Source organism: Tachypleus tridentatus, chromosome 4 (genome assembly GCF_004210375.1).
Source record: "Tachypleus tridentatus isolate NWPU-2018 chromosome 4, ASM421037v1, whole genome shotgun sequence".
NCBI classification, from domain to species: Eukaryota; Metazoa; Arthropoda; class Merostomata; order Xiphosura; family Limulidae; genus Tachypleus; species Tachypleus tridentatus.
The window spans coordinates 104,897,726-104,915,185 of NC_134828.1; the positions used below are offsets into that span (position 1 = coordinate 104,897,726).

Genomic DNA, 17,460 nt, shown 5'->3' on the forward strand with positions numbered 1-17,460 from the left:
TTTTGATTGAAATTTTAAATGAACGTGCAACAAGCGTGATGTTTCTGAAGTCGCATTGATCAGTCAGACATGTGTTATCACTATTCATCCTGATGGCTTTTGTTTAATAACTTTTTTTCGAATGTTTTCGATCTGATACTATTTAACTATGCTTTCTCCGTCACGAATGAACAGTTCCAATTGTTATTTTAAACTGAAAAGCTGGAAATAACGACGGCAGATAGATTAAGAAGCTTTACCGAAAATGCAAGCTATGAGAATGGTCTTAATCAATGAACGATATGTTTCTGACTTAAAAGAAACTTGATTTTCGGTTCTCTTCTTTGTCCATTTCGAGGAAGAAATCCTTTCTATCAGTCATTCCATTATGATTTCCGTTCCGTTCTTGGTTACTAACCAAATGAACATTAGCTCGACAATTAGAAAAAATAGAAAGTTCCCTTCAGTGACTGTCTTTCATAATCATATAATTTGGTGTTGTTTCGAAACTAGAAATCACGGGAACCACTTCCACTGTTGCTAAATGCTTCTTCCATATTCCTAAATTTTAACATACAACACAGATTTGACAAATAAAAGTTCTCTTATTCTTCTTTATTTTTACCTAGCTAAACGTGATTCATATTTTAAGGGAGTGCAGGTATCATGTTTCATAACGTGCTCAAAAAATGTGTTCACTGACACGATCGACAAACTAAGAAAAATATTGGTATCAAGAGGAACACCTAAACAGTTTATATTTGTTCATGTTACTTCTATAAAGTGAGGCTTGTTTTTAGAAAATCGGCCTTCGTAGAATAAAACATACTATTTTTTCCCTGATTGTGTCATAAAGGATATCACCTAAAAGTATACTACATTTCTAGCTCACATCTTTTCTTACGTTGTAGAGAGATCGCAGTTATTATATTTTTATAGTAAAACATGTAATAATAAAAGTTATGTTGTTCATCCATAAGTAGAAAAGTTTTCGCTTTTAACATTTTCCTTTAAATGAAATCATATGTTAATGGTCCATTTTCAACCTAAAATACAAGTACCGGAAAATTTCTTGACAACGTGAGTCACGCCAACGTACGAATGAAAAGAGGCAAAATATCAGCGATTCTGTCAGGAGTGGGATTCGAACCCACGCCCGGAAGACCGGACTGCGACCTGAACGCAGCGCCTTAAACCGCTCGGACATCCTGACGTATTATTTTATTTAAATTTTCATTTTTTCGAATGGTGGCGCCTTTTAAAGTTAAGAACGTGTTATCCATCTCTTTCTGCATCTTTGGCTCTTTAATATTTTTAATTTTTCCGATCTCATCGCTCTGTCCATAAACTACTCAGCTAGCATTTAAACCACATATGACGAGAGACAAAACCACCATAAGACCCTCAACAGATAGAAACTCAAAGTATCGAACAAACAGAAAGCGTAAGTTACTTTACCGTAAATGAAAATAAAACAATCGACTTAGTCAATTGATGATCGTAATTTTCAAGAAATGCGAATGAAAACTTCCTAACAAAGCGTTCCTATATTTTTCGATTTCGCGACGTTTATATGATGCAAATATAATATTTTATAATAAATTTCTGGTGTGTATACTCCATAATAACCGAAAACAAAATTATTATCTTTTACTATTCTAGCAAGAACAACATAAGATCTTTCATCTCTTTAACAGTTCTTTAAATCAAACTAAAAAATTGATTAGGAAAGTTATACTTTCCACTTTGTCTTTTGTAAAAAATTATCCGATTTACTTAGGTTTACTAACTCAATTAACCTGTCTAAAACGTCAAAGGTATGAATGTATAATACGGTTGCGAACTGGACATTTTCTGAGATAATTTTCAAAAGGTGCTTTCATATGTTTAAACGAATATTTTAAACATGTACGATCACTGAAATTGACTTATTTTTACCATATTTCTCATAAAGCCTTTACTGTGCTCCATAATCATCGTTAAATGCATATTTTCACATAAACGTTCTCTTATTCTTTATATTTTCGCTAGATAAAAAAAAATGTTTATTCACCCAAACAACACAAATGTATGTGCTAAGAACACCAAGACAAACAGGTTTTAATTGCTGTTCTCGTTACATATGAGAAATGAGACCTGTTGTTAAACTTTGTTTCTGAGAAAGCTTCGCAGAATATTATGAGGAAACAGCTTTTTTATCATTGATTTTCTCCAAAATGAAAAGCTTCTAAAATTATGTGATATATCTTGCACAGCTTTTTTAGGAACGATCTGAGAAGTACCAAATTTTCATTTTTAACGAAACATGTCACAATCAAATTTCTCTTCTTAATTTCGTTTGCATATACATATATAGCGAGATCTCATTTTAAACCACTTGTCGAATGTACGGCATCAAAGAAAAGCAATCGTTTCTTTGCAGGCCGTTTTCAAACGTCCAAAGTACATATTCCTCGTACACTTGGAACTGATATTTCCGATACAAATAGCAGATTTTCTCGATTCTAGCTTTAGAAAAATTAATTTTTGAAGGTAATGAGGCAAAATTTAAAGTGTTGTGTGAGTGGTTGAGTTGGAACCAATTCCTGATAAATCAGACTGCTTCCTTCACGCATGGCCATCATCTTCTTATTTCTGAATTTTGATTGAAATTTTAAATGAACGTGCAACAAGCGTGATGTTTCTGAAGTCGCATTGATCAGTCAGACATGTGTTATCACTATTCATCTTGATGGCTTTTGTTTAATAACATTTTTTCGAATGTTTTCGATCTCATACTATTTAACTATGCTTTCCACGTTACGAATGAACAGTTCCAATTGTTATTTTAAACTGAAAAACTGGAAATAACGACGGCAGATAGATTAAGAAGCTTTACCGAAAATGCAAGCTATGAGAATGGTCTTAATCAATGAACGATATGTTTCTGACTTAAAAGAAACTTGATTTTCGGTTCTCTTCTTTGTCCATTTCGAGGAAGAAATCCTTTCTATCAGTCATTCCATTATGATTTCCGTTCCGTTCTTGGTTACTAACCAAATGAACTTTAGCTCGACAATTAGAAAAATAGAAAGTTCCCTTCAGTGACTGTCTTTTATAATCATATAATTTGGTGTTGTTTCGAAACTAGAAATCACGGGAACCACTTCCACTGTTGCTAGTTTCTTCTTCCATATTCCTAAATTTTAACATACAACACAGATTTGACAAATAAAAGTTCTCTTATTCTTCTTTATTTTTACCTAGCTAAACGTGATTCATATTTTAAGGGAGTGCAGGTATCATGTTTCATAACGTGCTCAAAAAATGTGTTCACTGACACGATCGACAAACTAAGAAAAATATTGGTATCAAGAGGAACACCTAAACAGTTTATATTTGTTCATGTTACTTCTATAAAGTGAGGCTTGTTTTAGAAAATCGGCCTTCGTAGAATAAAACATACTATTTTTTCCCTGATTGTGTCATAAAGGATATCACCTAAAAGTATACTACATTTCTAGCTCACATCTTTTCTTACGTTGTAGAGAGATCGCAGTTATTATATTTTTATAGTAAAACATGTAATAATAAAAGTTATGTTGTTCATCCATAAGTAGAAAAGTTTTCGCTTTTAACATTTTCCTTTAAATGAAATCATATGTTAATGGTCCATTTTCAACCTAAAATACAAGTACCGGAAAATTTCTTGACAACGTGAGTCACGCCAACGTACGAATGAAAAGAGGCAAAATATCAGTGATTCTGTCAGGAGTGGGATTCGAACCCACGCCCGGAAGACCGGACTGCGACCTTAACGCAGCGCCTTAGACCGCTCGGCCATCCTTTTTTTTTTTTTATTTAAATTTTAATTTTTTCGAATGGTGGCGCCTTTTAAAGTTAAGAACGTGTTATCCATCTCTTTCTGCATCTTTGGCTTTTTAATATTTTTAATTTTTCCGATCTCATCGCTCTGTCCATAAACTACTCAGCTAGCATTTAAACCACATATGACGAGAGACAAAACCACCATAAGACCCTCAACAGATAGAAACTCAAAGTATCGAACAAACAGAAAGCGTTAGTTACTTTACCGTAAATGAAAATAAAACAATCGACTTAGTCAATTGATGATCGTAATTTTCAAGAAATGCGAATGAAAACTTCCTAACAAAGCGTTCCTATATTTTCGATTTCGCGACGTTTATATGATGCAAATATAATATTTTATAATAAATTTCTGGTGTGTATACTCCATAATAACCGAAAACAAAATTATTATCTTTTACTATTCTAGCAAGAACAACATAAGATCTTTCATCTCTTTAACAGTTCTTTAAATCAAACTAAAGATTGATTAGGAAAGTTATACTTTCCACTTTGTCTTTTGTAAAAAATTATCCGATTTACTTAGGTTTACTAACTCAATTAACCTGTCTAAAACGTCAAAGGTATGAATGTATAATACGGTTGCGAACTGGACATTTTCTGAGATAATTTTCAAAAGGTGCTTTCATATGTTTAAACGAATATTTTAAACATGTACGATCACTGAAAGTGACTTATTTTTACCATATTTCTCATAAAGCCTTTACTGTGCTGCATAATCATCGTTAAATGCATATTTCTACATAAACTTTCTCTTATTCTTCATATTTTCGCTAGATAAAAAAAATGTTTATTCACCCAAACAACACAAATGTATGTGCTAAGAACACCAAGACAGACAGGTTTTAATTGCTGTTCTCGTTACATATGAGAAATGAGACCTGTTGGTAAAACTTTGTTTCTGAGAAATCTTCGCAGAATATTATGAGGAAACAGCTTTTTTATCATTGATTTTCTCCAAAATGAAAAGCTTCTAAAATTATGTGATATATCTTGCACAGCTTTTTTAGGAACGATCTGAGAAGTACCAAATTTTCATTTTTAACGAAACATGTCACAATCAAATTTCTCTTCTTAATTTCGTTTGCATATACATATATAGCGAGATCTCATTTTAAACCACTTGTCGAATGTACGGCATCAAAGAAAAGCAATCGTTTCTTTGCAGGCCGTTTTCAAACGTCCAAAGTACATATTCCTCGTACACTTGGAACTGATATTTCCGATACAAATAGCAGATTTTCTCGATTCTAGCTTTAGAAAAATTAATTTTGAAGGTAATGAGGCAAAATTTAAAGTGTTGTGTGAGTGGTTGAGTTGGAACCAATTCCTGATAAATCAGACTGCTTCCTTCACGCATGGCCATCATCTTCTTATTTCTGAATTTTGATTGAAATTTTAAATGAACGTGCAACAAGCGTGATGTTTCTGAAGTCGCATTGATCAGTCAGACATGTGTTATCACTATTCATCCACATGGCTTTTGTTTAATAACTTTTTTCGAATGTTTTCGATCTCATACTATTTAACTATGCTTTCCACGTTACGAATGAACAGTTCCAATTGTTATTTTAAACTGAAAAGCTGGAAATAACGACGGCAGATAGATTAAGAAGCTTTACCGAAAATGCAAGCTATGAGAATGGTCTTAATCAATGAACGATATGTTTCTGACTTAAAAGAAACTTGATTTTCGGTTCTCTTCTTTGTCCATTTCGAGGAAGAAATCCTTTCTATCAGTCATTCCATTATGATTTCCGTTCCGTTCTTGGTTACTAACCAAATGAACTTTAGCTCGACAATTAGAAAAATAGAAAGTTCCCTTCAGTGACTGTCTTTTATAATCATATAATTTGGTGTTGTTTCGAAACTAGAAATCACGGGAACCACTTCCACTGTTGCTAGTTTCTTCTTCCATATTCCTAAATTTTAACATACAACACAGATTTGACAAATAAAAGTTCTCTTATTCTTCTTTATTTTTACCTAGCTAAACGTGATTCATATTTTAAGGGAGTGCAGGTATCATGTTTCATAACGTGCTCAAAAAATGTGTTCACTGACACGATCGACAAACTAAGAAAAATATTGGTATCAAGAGGAACACCTAAACAGTTTATATTTGTTCATGTTACTTCTATAAAGTGAGGCTTGTTTTAGAAAATCGGCCTTCGTAGAATAAAACATACTATTTTTTCCCTGATTGTGTCATAAAGGATATCACCTAAAAGTATACTACATTTCTAGCTCACATCTTTTCTTACGTTGTAGAGAGATCGCAGTTATTATATTTTTATAGTAAAACATGTAATAATAAAAGTTATGTTGTTCATCCATAAGTAGAAAAGTTTTCGCTTTTAACATTTTCCTTTAAATGAAATCATATGTTAATGGTCCATTTTCAACCTAAAATACAAGTACCGGAAAATTTCTTGACAACGTGAGTCACGCCAACGTACGAATGAAAAGAGGCAAAATATCAGTGATTCTGTCAGGAGTGGGATTCGAACCCACGCCCGGAAGACCGGACTGCGACCTTAACGCAGCGCCTTAGACCGCTCGGCCATCCTGACGTATTTTTTTATTTAAATTTTCATTTTTTCGAATGGTGGCGCCTTTTAAAGTTAAGAACGTGTTATCCATCTCTTTCTGCATCTTTGGCTCTTTAATATTTTTAATTTTTCCGATCTCATCGCTCTGTCCATAAACTACTCAGCTAGCATTTAAACCACATATGACGAGAGACAAAACCACCATAAGACCCTCAACAGATAGAAACTCAAAGTATCGAACAAACAGAAAGCGTAAGTTACTTTACCGTAAATGAAAATAAAAGAATCGACTTAGTCAATTGATGATCGTAATTTTCAAGAAATGCGAATGAAAACTTCCTAACAAAGCGTTCCTATATTTTTCGATTTCGCGACGTTTATATGATGCAAATATAATATTTTATAATAAATTTCTGGTGTGTATACTCCATAATAACCGAAAACAAAATTATTATCTTTTACTATTCTAGCAAGAACAACATAAGATCTTTCATCTCTTTAACAGTTCTTTAAATCAAACTAAAAGTTGATTAGGAAAGTTATACTTTCCACTTTGTCTTTTGTAAAATTTATCCGATTTACTTAGGTTTACTAACTCAATTAACCTGTCTAAAACGTCAAAGGTATGAATGTATAATACGGTTGCGAACTGGACATTTTCTGAGATAATTTTCAAAAGGTGCTTTCATATGTTTAAACGAATAGTTTAAACATGTACGATCTTACTGAAAGTGACTTATTTTTACCATATTTCTCATAAAACCTTTACTGTGCTGCATAATCATCGTTAAATGCATATTTCTACATAAACTTTCTATTATTCTTCATATTTTCGCTAGATAAAAAAGATGTTTATTCACCCAAACAACACAAATGTATGTGCTAAGAGGAACACCAAGACAGACAGGTTTTAATTGCTGTTCTCGTTACATATGAGAAATGAGACCTGTTGTTAAACTTTGTTTCTGAGAAAACTTCGCAGAATATTATGAGGAAACAGCTTTTTTATCATTGATTTTCTCCAAAATGAAAAGCTTCTAAAATTATGTGATATATCTTGCACAGCTTTTTTAGGAACGATCTGAGAAGTACCAAATTTTCATTTTTTAACGAAACATGTCACAATCAAATTTCTCTTCTTAATTTCGTTTGCATATACATATATAGCGAGATCTCATTTTAAACCACTTGTCGAATGTACGGCATCAAAGAAAAGCAATCGTTTCTTTGCAGGCCGTTTTCAAACGTCCAAAGTACATATTCCTCGTACACTTGGAACTGATATTTCCGATACAAATAGCAGGTTTTCTCGATTCTAGCTTTAGAAAAATTAATTTTTGAAGGTAATGAGGCAAAATTTAAAGTGTTGTGTGAGTGGTTGAGTTGGAACCAATTCCTGATAAATCAGACTGCTTCCTTCACGCATGGCCATCATCTTCTTATTTCTGAATTTTGATTGAAATTTTAAATGAACGTGCAACAAGCGTGATGTTTCTGAAGTCGCATTGATCAGTCAGACATGTGTTATCACTATTCATCCACATGGCTTTTGTTTAATAACTTTTTTCGAATGTTTTCGATCTCATACTATTTAACTATGCTTTCCACGTCACGAATGAACAGTTCCAATTGTTATTTTAAACTGAAAAGCTGGAAATAACGACGGCAGATAGATTAAGAAGCTTTACCGAAAATGCAAGCTATGAGAATGGTCTTAATCAATGAACGATATGTTTCTGACTTAAAAGAAACTTGATTTTCGGTTCTCTTCTTTGTCCATTTCGAGGAAGAAATCCTTTCTATCAGTCATTCCATTATGATTTCCGTTCCGTTCTTGGTTACTAACCAAATGAACTTTAGCTCGACAATTAGAAAAATAGAAAGTTCCCTTCAGTGACTGTCTTTTATAATCATATAATTTGGTGTTGTTTCGAAACTAGAAATCACGGGAACCACTTCCACTGTTGCTAGTTTCTTCTTCCATATTCCTAAATTTTAACATACAACACAGATTTGACAAATAAAAGTTCTCTTATTCTTCTTTATTTTTACCTAGCTAAACGTGATTCATATTTTAAGGGAGTGCAGGTATCATGTTTCATAACGTGCTCAAAAAATGTGTTCACTGACACAATCGACAAACTAAGAAAAATATTGGTATCAAGAGGAACACCTAAACAGTTTATATTTGTTCATGTTACTTCTATAAAGTGAGGCTTGTTTTAGAAAATCGGCCTTCGTAGAATAAAACATACTATTTTTTCCCTGATTGTGTCATAAAGGATATCACCTAAAAGTATACTACATTTCTAGCTCACATCTTTTCTTACGTTGTAGAGAGATCGCAGTTATTATATTTTTATAGTAAAACATGTAATAATAAAAGTTATGTTGTTCATCCATAAGTAGAAAAGTTTTCGCTTTTAACATTTTCCTTTAAATGAAATCATATGTTAATGGTCCATTTTGAACCTAAAATACAAGTACCGGAAAATTTCTTGACAACGTGAGTCACGTCAACGTACGAATGAAAAGAGGCAAAATATCAGTGATTCTGTCAGGAGTGGGATTCGAACCCACGCCCGGAAGACCGGACTGCGACCTTAACGCAGCGCCTTAGACCGCTCGGCCATCCTGACGTATTTTTTTATTTAAATTTTCATTTTTTCGAATGGTGGCGCCTTTTAAAGTTAAGAACGTGTTATCCATCTCTTTCTGCATCTTTGGCTCTTTAATATTTTTAATTTTTCCGATCTCATCGCTCTGTCCATAAACTACTCAGCTAGCATTTAAACCACATATGACGAGAGACAAAACCACCATAAGACCCTCAACAGATAGAAACTCAAAGTATCGAACAAACAGAAAGCGTAAGTTACTTTACCGTAAATGAAAATAAAAGAATCGACTTAGTCAATTGATGATCGTAATTTTCAAGAAATGCGAATGAAAACTTCCTAACAAAGCGTTCCTATATTTTTCGATTTCGCGACGTTTATATGATGCAAATATAATATTTTATAATAAATTTCTGGTGTGTATACTCCATAATAACCGAAAACAAAATTATTATCTTTTACTATTCTAGCAAGAACAACATAAGATCTTTCATCTCTTTAACAGTTCTTTAAATCAAACTAAAGTTGATTAGGAAAGTTATACTTTCCACTTTGTCTTTGTAAAAATTTATCCGATTTACTTAGGTTTACTAACTCAATTAACCTGTCTAAAACGTCAAAGGTATGAATGTATAATACGGTTGCGAACTGGACATTTTCTGAGATAATTTTCAAAGGTGCTTTCATATGTTTAAACGAATAGTTTAAACATGTACGATCTTACTGAAAGTGACTTATTTTTACCATATTTCTCATAAAACCTTTACTGTGCTGCATAATCATCGTTAAATGCATATTTCTACATAAACTTTCTATTATTCTTCATATTTTCGCAAAAAAAAAAGGTGTTTATTCACCCAAACAACACAAATGTATCTGCTAAGAGGAACACCAAGACAGACAGGTTATAATTGCTGTTCTCGTTACATATGAGAAATGAGACCTGTTGTTAAACTTTGTTTCTGAGAAAACTTCGCAGAATATTATGAGGAAACAGCTTTTTTATCATTGATTTTCTCCAAAATGAAAAGCTTCTAAAATTATGTGATATATCTTGCACAGCTTTTTTAGGAACGATCTGAGAAGTACCAAATTTTCATTTTTTAACGAAACATGTCACAATCAAATTTCTCTTCTTAATTTCGTTTGCATATACATATATAGCGAGATCTCATTTTAAACCACTTGTCGAATGTACGGCATCAAAGAAAAGCAATCGTTTCTTTGCAGGCCGTTTTCAAACGTCCAAAGTACATATTCCTCGTACACTTGGAACTGATATTTCCGATACAAATAGCAGGTTTTCTCGATTCTAGCTTTAGAAAAATTAATTTTTGAAGGTAATGAGGCAAAATTTAAAGTGTTGTGTGAGTGGTTGAGTTGGAACCAATTCCTGATAAATCAGACTGCTTCCTTCACGCATGGCCATCATCTTCTTATTTCTGAATTTTGATTGAAATTTTAAATGAACGTGTAACAAGCGTGATGTTTCTGAAGTCGCATTGATCAGTCAGACATGTGTTATCACTATTCATCCACATGGCTTTTGTTTAATAACTTCTTTTTCGAATGTTTTCGATCTCATACTATTTAACTATGCTTTCCTCGTCACGAATGAACAGTTCCAATTGTTATTTTAAACTGAAAAGCTGGAAATAACGACGGCAGATAGATTAAGAAGCTTTACCGAAAATGCAAGCTATGAGAATGGTCTTAATCAATGAACGATATGTTTCTGACTTAAAAGAAACTTGATTTTCGGTTCTCTTCTTTGTCCATTTCGAGGAAGAAATCCTTTCTATCAGTCATTCCATTATGATTTCCGTTCCGTTCTTGGTTACTAACCAAATGAACTTTAGCTCGACAATTAGAAAAAATAGAAAGTTCCCTTCAGTGACTGTCTTTTATAATCATATAATTTGGTGTTGTTTCGAAACTAGAAATCACGGGAACCACTTCCACTGTTGCTAGTTTCTTCTTCCATATTCCTAAATTTTAACATACAACACAGATTTGACAAATAAAAGTTCTCTTATTCTTCTTTATTTTTACCTAGCTAAACGTGATTCATATTTTAAGGGAGTGCAGGTATCATGTTTCATAACGTGCTCAAAAAATGTGTTCACTGACACAATCGACAAACTAAGAAAAATATTGGTATCAAGAGGAACACCTAAACAGTTTATATTTGTTCATGTTACTTCTATAAAGTGAGGCTTGTTTTAGAAAATCGGCCTTCGTAGAATAAAACATACTATTTTTTCCCTGATTGTGTCATAAAGGATATCACCTAAAAGTATACTACATTTCTAGCTCACATCTTTTCTTACGTTGTAGAGAGATCGCAGTTATTATATTTTTATAGTAAAACATGTAATAATAAAAGTTATGTTGTTCATCCATAAGTAGAAAAGTTTTCGCTTTTAACATTTTCCTTTAAATGAAATCATATGTTAATGGTCCATTTTGAACCTAAAATACAAGTACCGGAAAATTTCTTGACAACGTGAGTCACGTCAACGTACGAATGAAAAGAGGCAAAATATCAGTGATTCTGTCAGGAGTGGGATTCGAACCCACGCCCGGAAAACCGGACTGCGACCTGAACGCAGCGCCTTAGACCGCTCGGCCATCCTGACGTATTTTTTTATTTAAATTTTCATTTTTTCGAATGGTGGCGCCTTTTAAAGTTAAGAACGTGTTATCCATCTCTTTCTGCATCTTTGGCTCTTTAATATTTTTAATTTTTCCGATCTCATCGCTCTGTCCATAAACTACTCAGCTAGCATTTAAACCACACATGACGAGAGACAAAACCACCATAAGACCCTCAACAGATAGAAACTCAAAGTATCGAACAAACAGAAAGCGTAAGTTACTTTACCGTAAATGAAAATAAAAGAATCGACTTAGTCAATTGATGATCGTAATTTTCAAGAAATGCGAATGAAAACTTCCTAACAAAGCGTTCCTATATTTTTCGATTTCGCGACGTTTATATGATGCAAATATAATATTTTATAATAAATTTCTGGTGTGTATACTCCATAATAACCGAAAACAAAATTATTATCTTTTACTATTCTAGCAAGAACAACATAAGATCTTTCATCTCTTTAACAGTTCTTTAAATCAAACTAAAGTTGATTAGGAAAGTTATACTTTCCACTTTGTCTTTGTAAAATTTATCCGATTTACTTAGGTTTACTAACTCAATTAACCTGTCTAAAACGTCAAAGGTATGAATGTATAATACGGTTGCGAACTGGACATTTTCTGAGATAATTTTCAAAGGTGCTTTCATATGTTTAAACGAATAGTTTAAACATGTACGATCTTACTGGAAGTGACTTATTTATACCATATTTTTCATAAAACCTTTACTGTGCTGCATAATCATCGTTAAATGCCTATTTCTACATAAACTTTCTATTATTCTTCATATTTTCGCTAGATAAAAAAAATGTTTATTCACCCAAACAACACAAATGTATATGTGCTAAGAGGAACACCAAGACAGACAGGTTTTAATTGCTGTTCTCGTTACATATGAGAAATGAGACCTGTTGTTAAACTTTGTTTCTGAGAAACTTCGCAGAATATTATGAGGAAACAGCTTTTTTATCATTGATTTTCTCCAAAATGAAAAGCTTCTAAAATTATGTGATATATCTTGCACAGCTTTTTTAGGAACGATCTGAGAAGTACCAAATTTTCATTTTTAACGAAACATGTCACAATCAAATTTCTCTTCTTAATTTCGTTTGCATATACATATATAGCGAGATCTCATTTTAAACCACTTGTGGAATGTACGACATCAAAGAAACGCAATCGTTTCTTCGCAGGCCGTTTTCAAACGTCCAAAGTACATATTCCTCGTACACTTGGAACTGATATTTCCGATACAAATAGCAGGTTTTCTCGATTCTAGCTTTAGAAAAATTAATTTTGAAGGTAATGAGGCAAAATTTAAAGTGTTGTGTGAGTGGTTGAGTTGGAACCAATTCCTGATAAATCAGACTGCTTCCTTCACGCATGGCCATCATCTTCTTATTTCTGAATTTTGATTGAAATTTTAAATGAACGTGCAACAAGCGTGATGTTTCTGAAGTCGCATTGATCAGTCAGACATGTGTTATCACTATTCATCCACATGGCTTTTGTTTAATAACTTTTTTCGAATGTTTTCGATCTCATACTATTTAACTATGCTTTCCACGTCACGAATGAACAGTTCCAATTGTTATTTTAAACTGAAAAGCTGGAAATAACGACGGCAGATAGATTAAGAAGCTTTACCGAAAATGCAAGCTATGAGAATGGTCTTAATCAATGAACGATATGTTTCTGACTTAAAAGAAACTTGATTTTCGGTTCTCTTCTTTGTCCATTTCGAGGAAGAAATCCTTTCTATCAGTCATTCCATTATGATTTCCGTTCCGTTCTTGGTTACTAACCAAATGAACTTTAGCTCGACAATTAGAAAAATAGAAAGTTCCCTTCAGTGACTGTCTTTTATAATCATATAATTTGGTGTTGTTTCGAAACTAGAAATCACGGGAACCACTTCCACTGTTGCTAGTTTCTTCTTCCATATTCCTAAATTTTAACATACAACACAGATTTGACAAATAAAAGTTCTCTTATTCTTCTTTATTTTTACCTAGCTAAACGTGATTCATATTTTAAGGGAGTGCAGGTATCATGTTTCATAACGTGCTCAAAAAATGTGTTCACTGACACAATCGACAAACTAAGAAAAATATTGGTATCAAGAGGAACACCTAAACAGTTTATATTTGTTCATGTTACTTCTATAAAGTGAGGCTTGTTTTTAGAAAATCGGCCTTCGTAGAATAAAACATACTATTTTTTCCCTGATTGTGTCATAAAGGATATCACCTAAAAGTATACTACATTTCTAGCTCACATCTTTTCTTACGTTGTAGAGAGATCGCAGTTATTATATTTTTATAGTAAAACATGTAATAATAAAAGTTATGTTGTTCATCCATAAGTAGAAAAGTTTTCGCTTTTAACATTTTCCTTTAAATGAAATCATATGTTAATGGTCCATTTTGAACCTAAAATACAAGTACCGGAAAATTTCTTGACAACGTGAGTCACGTCAACGTACGAATGAAAAGAGGCAAAATATCAGGGATTCTGTCAGGAGTGGGATTCGAACCCACGCCCGGAAAACCGGACTGCGACCTTAACGCAGCGCCTTAGACCGCTCGGCCATCCTGACGTATTTTTTTATTTAAATTTTCATTTTTTCGAATGGTGGCGCCTTTTAAAGTTAAGAACGTGTTATCCATCTCTTTCTGCATCTTTGGCTCTTTAATATTTTTAATTTTTCCGATCTCATCGCTCTGTCCATAAACTACTCAGCTAGCATTTAAACCACATATGACGAGAGACAAAACCACCATAAGACCCTCAACAGATAGAAACTCAAAGTATCGAACAAACAGAAAGCGTAAGTTACTTTACCGTAAATGAAAATAAAAGAATCGACTTAGTCAATTGATGATCGTAATTTTCAAGAAATGCGAATGAAAACTTCCTAACAAAGCGTTCCTATATTTTTCGATTTCGCGACGTTTATATGATGCAAATATAATATTTTATAATAAATTTCTGGTGTGTATACTCCATAATAACCGAAAACAAAATTATTATCTTTTACTATTCTAGCAAGAACAACATAAGATCTTTCATCTCTTTAACAGATCTTTAAATCAAACTAAAGTTGATTAGGAAAGTTATACTTTCCACTTTGTCTTTGTAAAAATTTATCCGATTTACTTAGGTTTACTAACTCAATTAACCTGTCTAAAACGTCAAAGGTATGAATGTATAATACGGTTGCGAACTGGACATTTTCTGAGATAATTTTCAAAAGGTGCTTTCATATGTTTAAACGAATAGTTTAAACATGTACGATCTTACTGAAAGTGACTTATTTATACCATATTTCTCATAAAACCTTTACTGTGCTGCATAATCATCGTTAAATGCATATTTCTACATAAACTTTCTATTATTCTTCATATTTTCGCTAGATAAAAAAGGTGTTTATTCACCTAAACAACACAAATGTATATGCTAAGAGGAACACCAAGACAGACAGGTTATAATTGCTGTTCTCGTTACATATGAGAAATGAGACCTGTTGTTAAACTTTGTTTCTGAGAGAACTTCGCAGAATATTATGAGGAAACAGCTTTTTTATCATTGATTTTCTCCAAAATGAAAAGCTTCTAAAATTATGTGATATATCTTGCACAGCTTTTTTAGGAACGATCTGAGAAGTACCAAATTTTCATTTTTTAACGAAACATGTCACAATCAAATTTCTCTTCTTAATTTCGTTTGCATATACATATATAGCGAGATCTCATTTTAAACCACTTGTCGAATGTACGGCATCAAAGAAAAGCAATCGTTTCTTTGCAGGCCGTTTTCAAACTTCCAAAGTACATATTCCTCGTACACTTGGAACTGATATTTCCGATACAAATAGCAGGTTTTCTCGATTCTAGCTTAGAAAAATTAATTTTGAAGGTAATGAGGCAAAATTTAAAGTGTTGTGTGAGTGGTTGAGTTGGAACCAATTCCTGATAAATCAGACTGCTTCCTTCACGCATGGCCATCATCTTCTTATTTCTGAATTTTGATTGAAATTTTAAATGAACGTGCAACAAGCGTGATGTTTCTGAAGTCGCATTGATCAGTCAGACATGTGTTATCACTATTCATCCACATGGCTTTTGTTTAATAACTTTTTTTCGAATGTTTTCGATCTCATACTATTTAACTATGCTTTCCTCGTCACGAATGAACAGTTCCAATTGTTATTTTAAACTGAAAAACTGGAAATAACGACGGCAGATAGATTAAGAAGCTTTACCGAAAATGCAAGCTATGAGAATGGTCTTAATCAATGAACGATATGTTTCTGACTTAAAAGAAACTTGATTTTCGGTTCTCTTCTTTGTCCATTTCGAGGAAGAAATCCTTTCTATCAGTCATTCCATTATGATTTCCGTTCCGAAACTTTAGCTCGACAATTAGAAAAAATAGAATGTTCCCTTCAGTGACTGTCTTTTATAATCATATAATTTGGTGTTGTTTCGAAACTAGAAATCACGGGAACCACTTCCACTGTTGCTAGTTTCTTCTTCCATATTCCTAAATTTTAACATACAACACAGATTTGACAAATAAAAGTTCTCTTATTCTTCTTTATTTTTACCTAGCTAAACGTGATTCATATTTTAAGGGAGTGCAGGTATCATGTTTCATAACGTGCTCAAAAAATGTGTTCACTGACACGATCGACAAACTAAGAAAAATATTGGTATCAAGAGGAACACCTAAACAGTTTATATTTGTTCATGTTACTTCTATAAAGTGAGGCTTGTTTTAGAAAATCGGCCTTCGTAGAATAAAACATACTATTTTTTCCCTGATTGTGTCATAAAGGATATCACCTAAAAGTATACTACATTTCTAGCTCACATCTTTTGTTACGTTGTAGAGAGATCGCAGTTATTATATTTTTATAGTAAAACATGTAATAATAAAAGTTATGTTGTTCATCCATAAGTAGAAAAGTTTTCGCTTTTAACATTTTCCTTTAAATGAAATCATATGTTAATGGTCCATTTTGAACCTAAAATACAAGTACCGGAAAATTTCTTGACAACGTGAGTCACGTCAACGTACGAATGAAAAGAGGCAAAATATCAGTGATTCTGTCAGGAGTGGGATTCGAACCCACGCCCGGAAGACCGGACTGCGACCTTAACGCAGCGCCTTAGACCGCTCGGCCATCCTGACGTATTTTTTTATTTAAATTTTCATTTTTTCGAATGGTGGCGCCTTTTAAAGTTAAGAACGTGTTATCCATCTCTTTCTGCATCTTTGGCTCTTTAATATTTTTAATTTTTCCGATCTCATCGCTCTGTCCATAAACTACTCAGCTAGCATTTAAACCACACATGACGAGAGACAAAACCACCATAAGACCCTCAACAGATAGAAACTCAAAGTATCGAACAAACAGAAAGCGTAAGTTACTTTACCGTAAATGAAAATAAAAGAATCGACTTAGTCAATTGATGATCGTAATTTTCAAGAAATGCGAATGAAAACTTCCTAACAAAGCGTTCCTATATTTTTCGATTTCGCGACGTTTATATGATGCAAATATAATATTTTATAATAAATTTCTGGTGTGTATACTCCATAATAACCGAAAACAAAATTATTATCTTTTACTATTCTAGCAAGAACAACATAAGATCTTTCATCTCTTTAACAGTTCTTTAAATCAAACTAAAAGTTGATTAGGAAAGTTATACTTTCCACTTTGTCTTTTGTAAAAATTTATCCGATTTACTTAGGTTTACTAACTCAATTAACCTGTCTAA

The 17,460-nt window shown here is 32.8% G+C and overlaps 6 non-coding genes across 6 annotated transcripts; all 6 read right to left on the bottom strand.

Annotated features, from left to right (window-relative positions):
- Positions 1-1,108: 1,108 nt before the first annotated feature.
- Positions 1,109-1,192, bottom strand: TRNAL-CAG (transfer RNA leucine (anticodon CAG)). Its single transcript has one exon. It is a non-coding gene; the product is annotated as a tRNA-Leu (tRNA).
- A 5,143-nt stretch (positions 1,193-6,335) lies between these two features.
- TRNAL-AAG (transfer RNA leucine (anticodon AAG)) lies at positions 6,336-6,419 on the bottom strand. Its single transcript has one exon. It is a non-coding gene; the product is annotated as a tRNA-Leu (tRNA).
- A 2,534-nt stretch (positions 6,420-8,953) lies between these two features.
- On the bottom strand, positions 8,954-9,037 carry TRNAL-AAG (transfer RNA leucine (anticodon AAG)). Its single transcript has one exon. It is a non-coding gene; the product is annotated as a tRNA-Leu (tRNA).
- A 2,534-nt stretch (positions 9,038-11,571) lies between these two features.
- Positions 11,572-11,655, bottom strand: TRNAL-CAG (transfer RNA leucine (anticodon CAG)). Its single transcript has one exon. It is a non-coding gene; the product is annotated as a tRNA-Leu (tRNA).
- A 2,531-nt stretch (positions 11,656-14,186) lies between these two features.
- Positions 14,187-14,270, bottom strand: TRNAL-AAG (transfer RNA leucine (anticodon AAG)). Its single transcript has one exon. It is a non-coding gene; the product is annotated as a tRNA-Leu (tRNA).
- Positions 14,271-16,783: 2,513 nt separating this feature from the next.
- On the bottom strand, positions 16,784-16,867 carry TRNAL-AAG (transfer RNA leucine (anticodon AAG)). Its single transcript has one exon. It is a non-coding gene; the product is annotated as a tRNA-Leu (tRNA).
- Between the last annotated feature and the right edge of the window lie 593 nt (positions 16,868-17,460).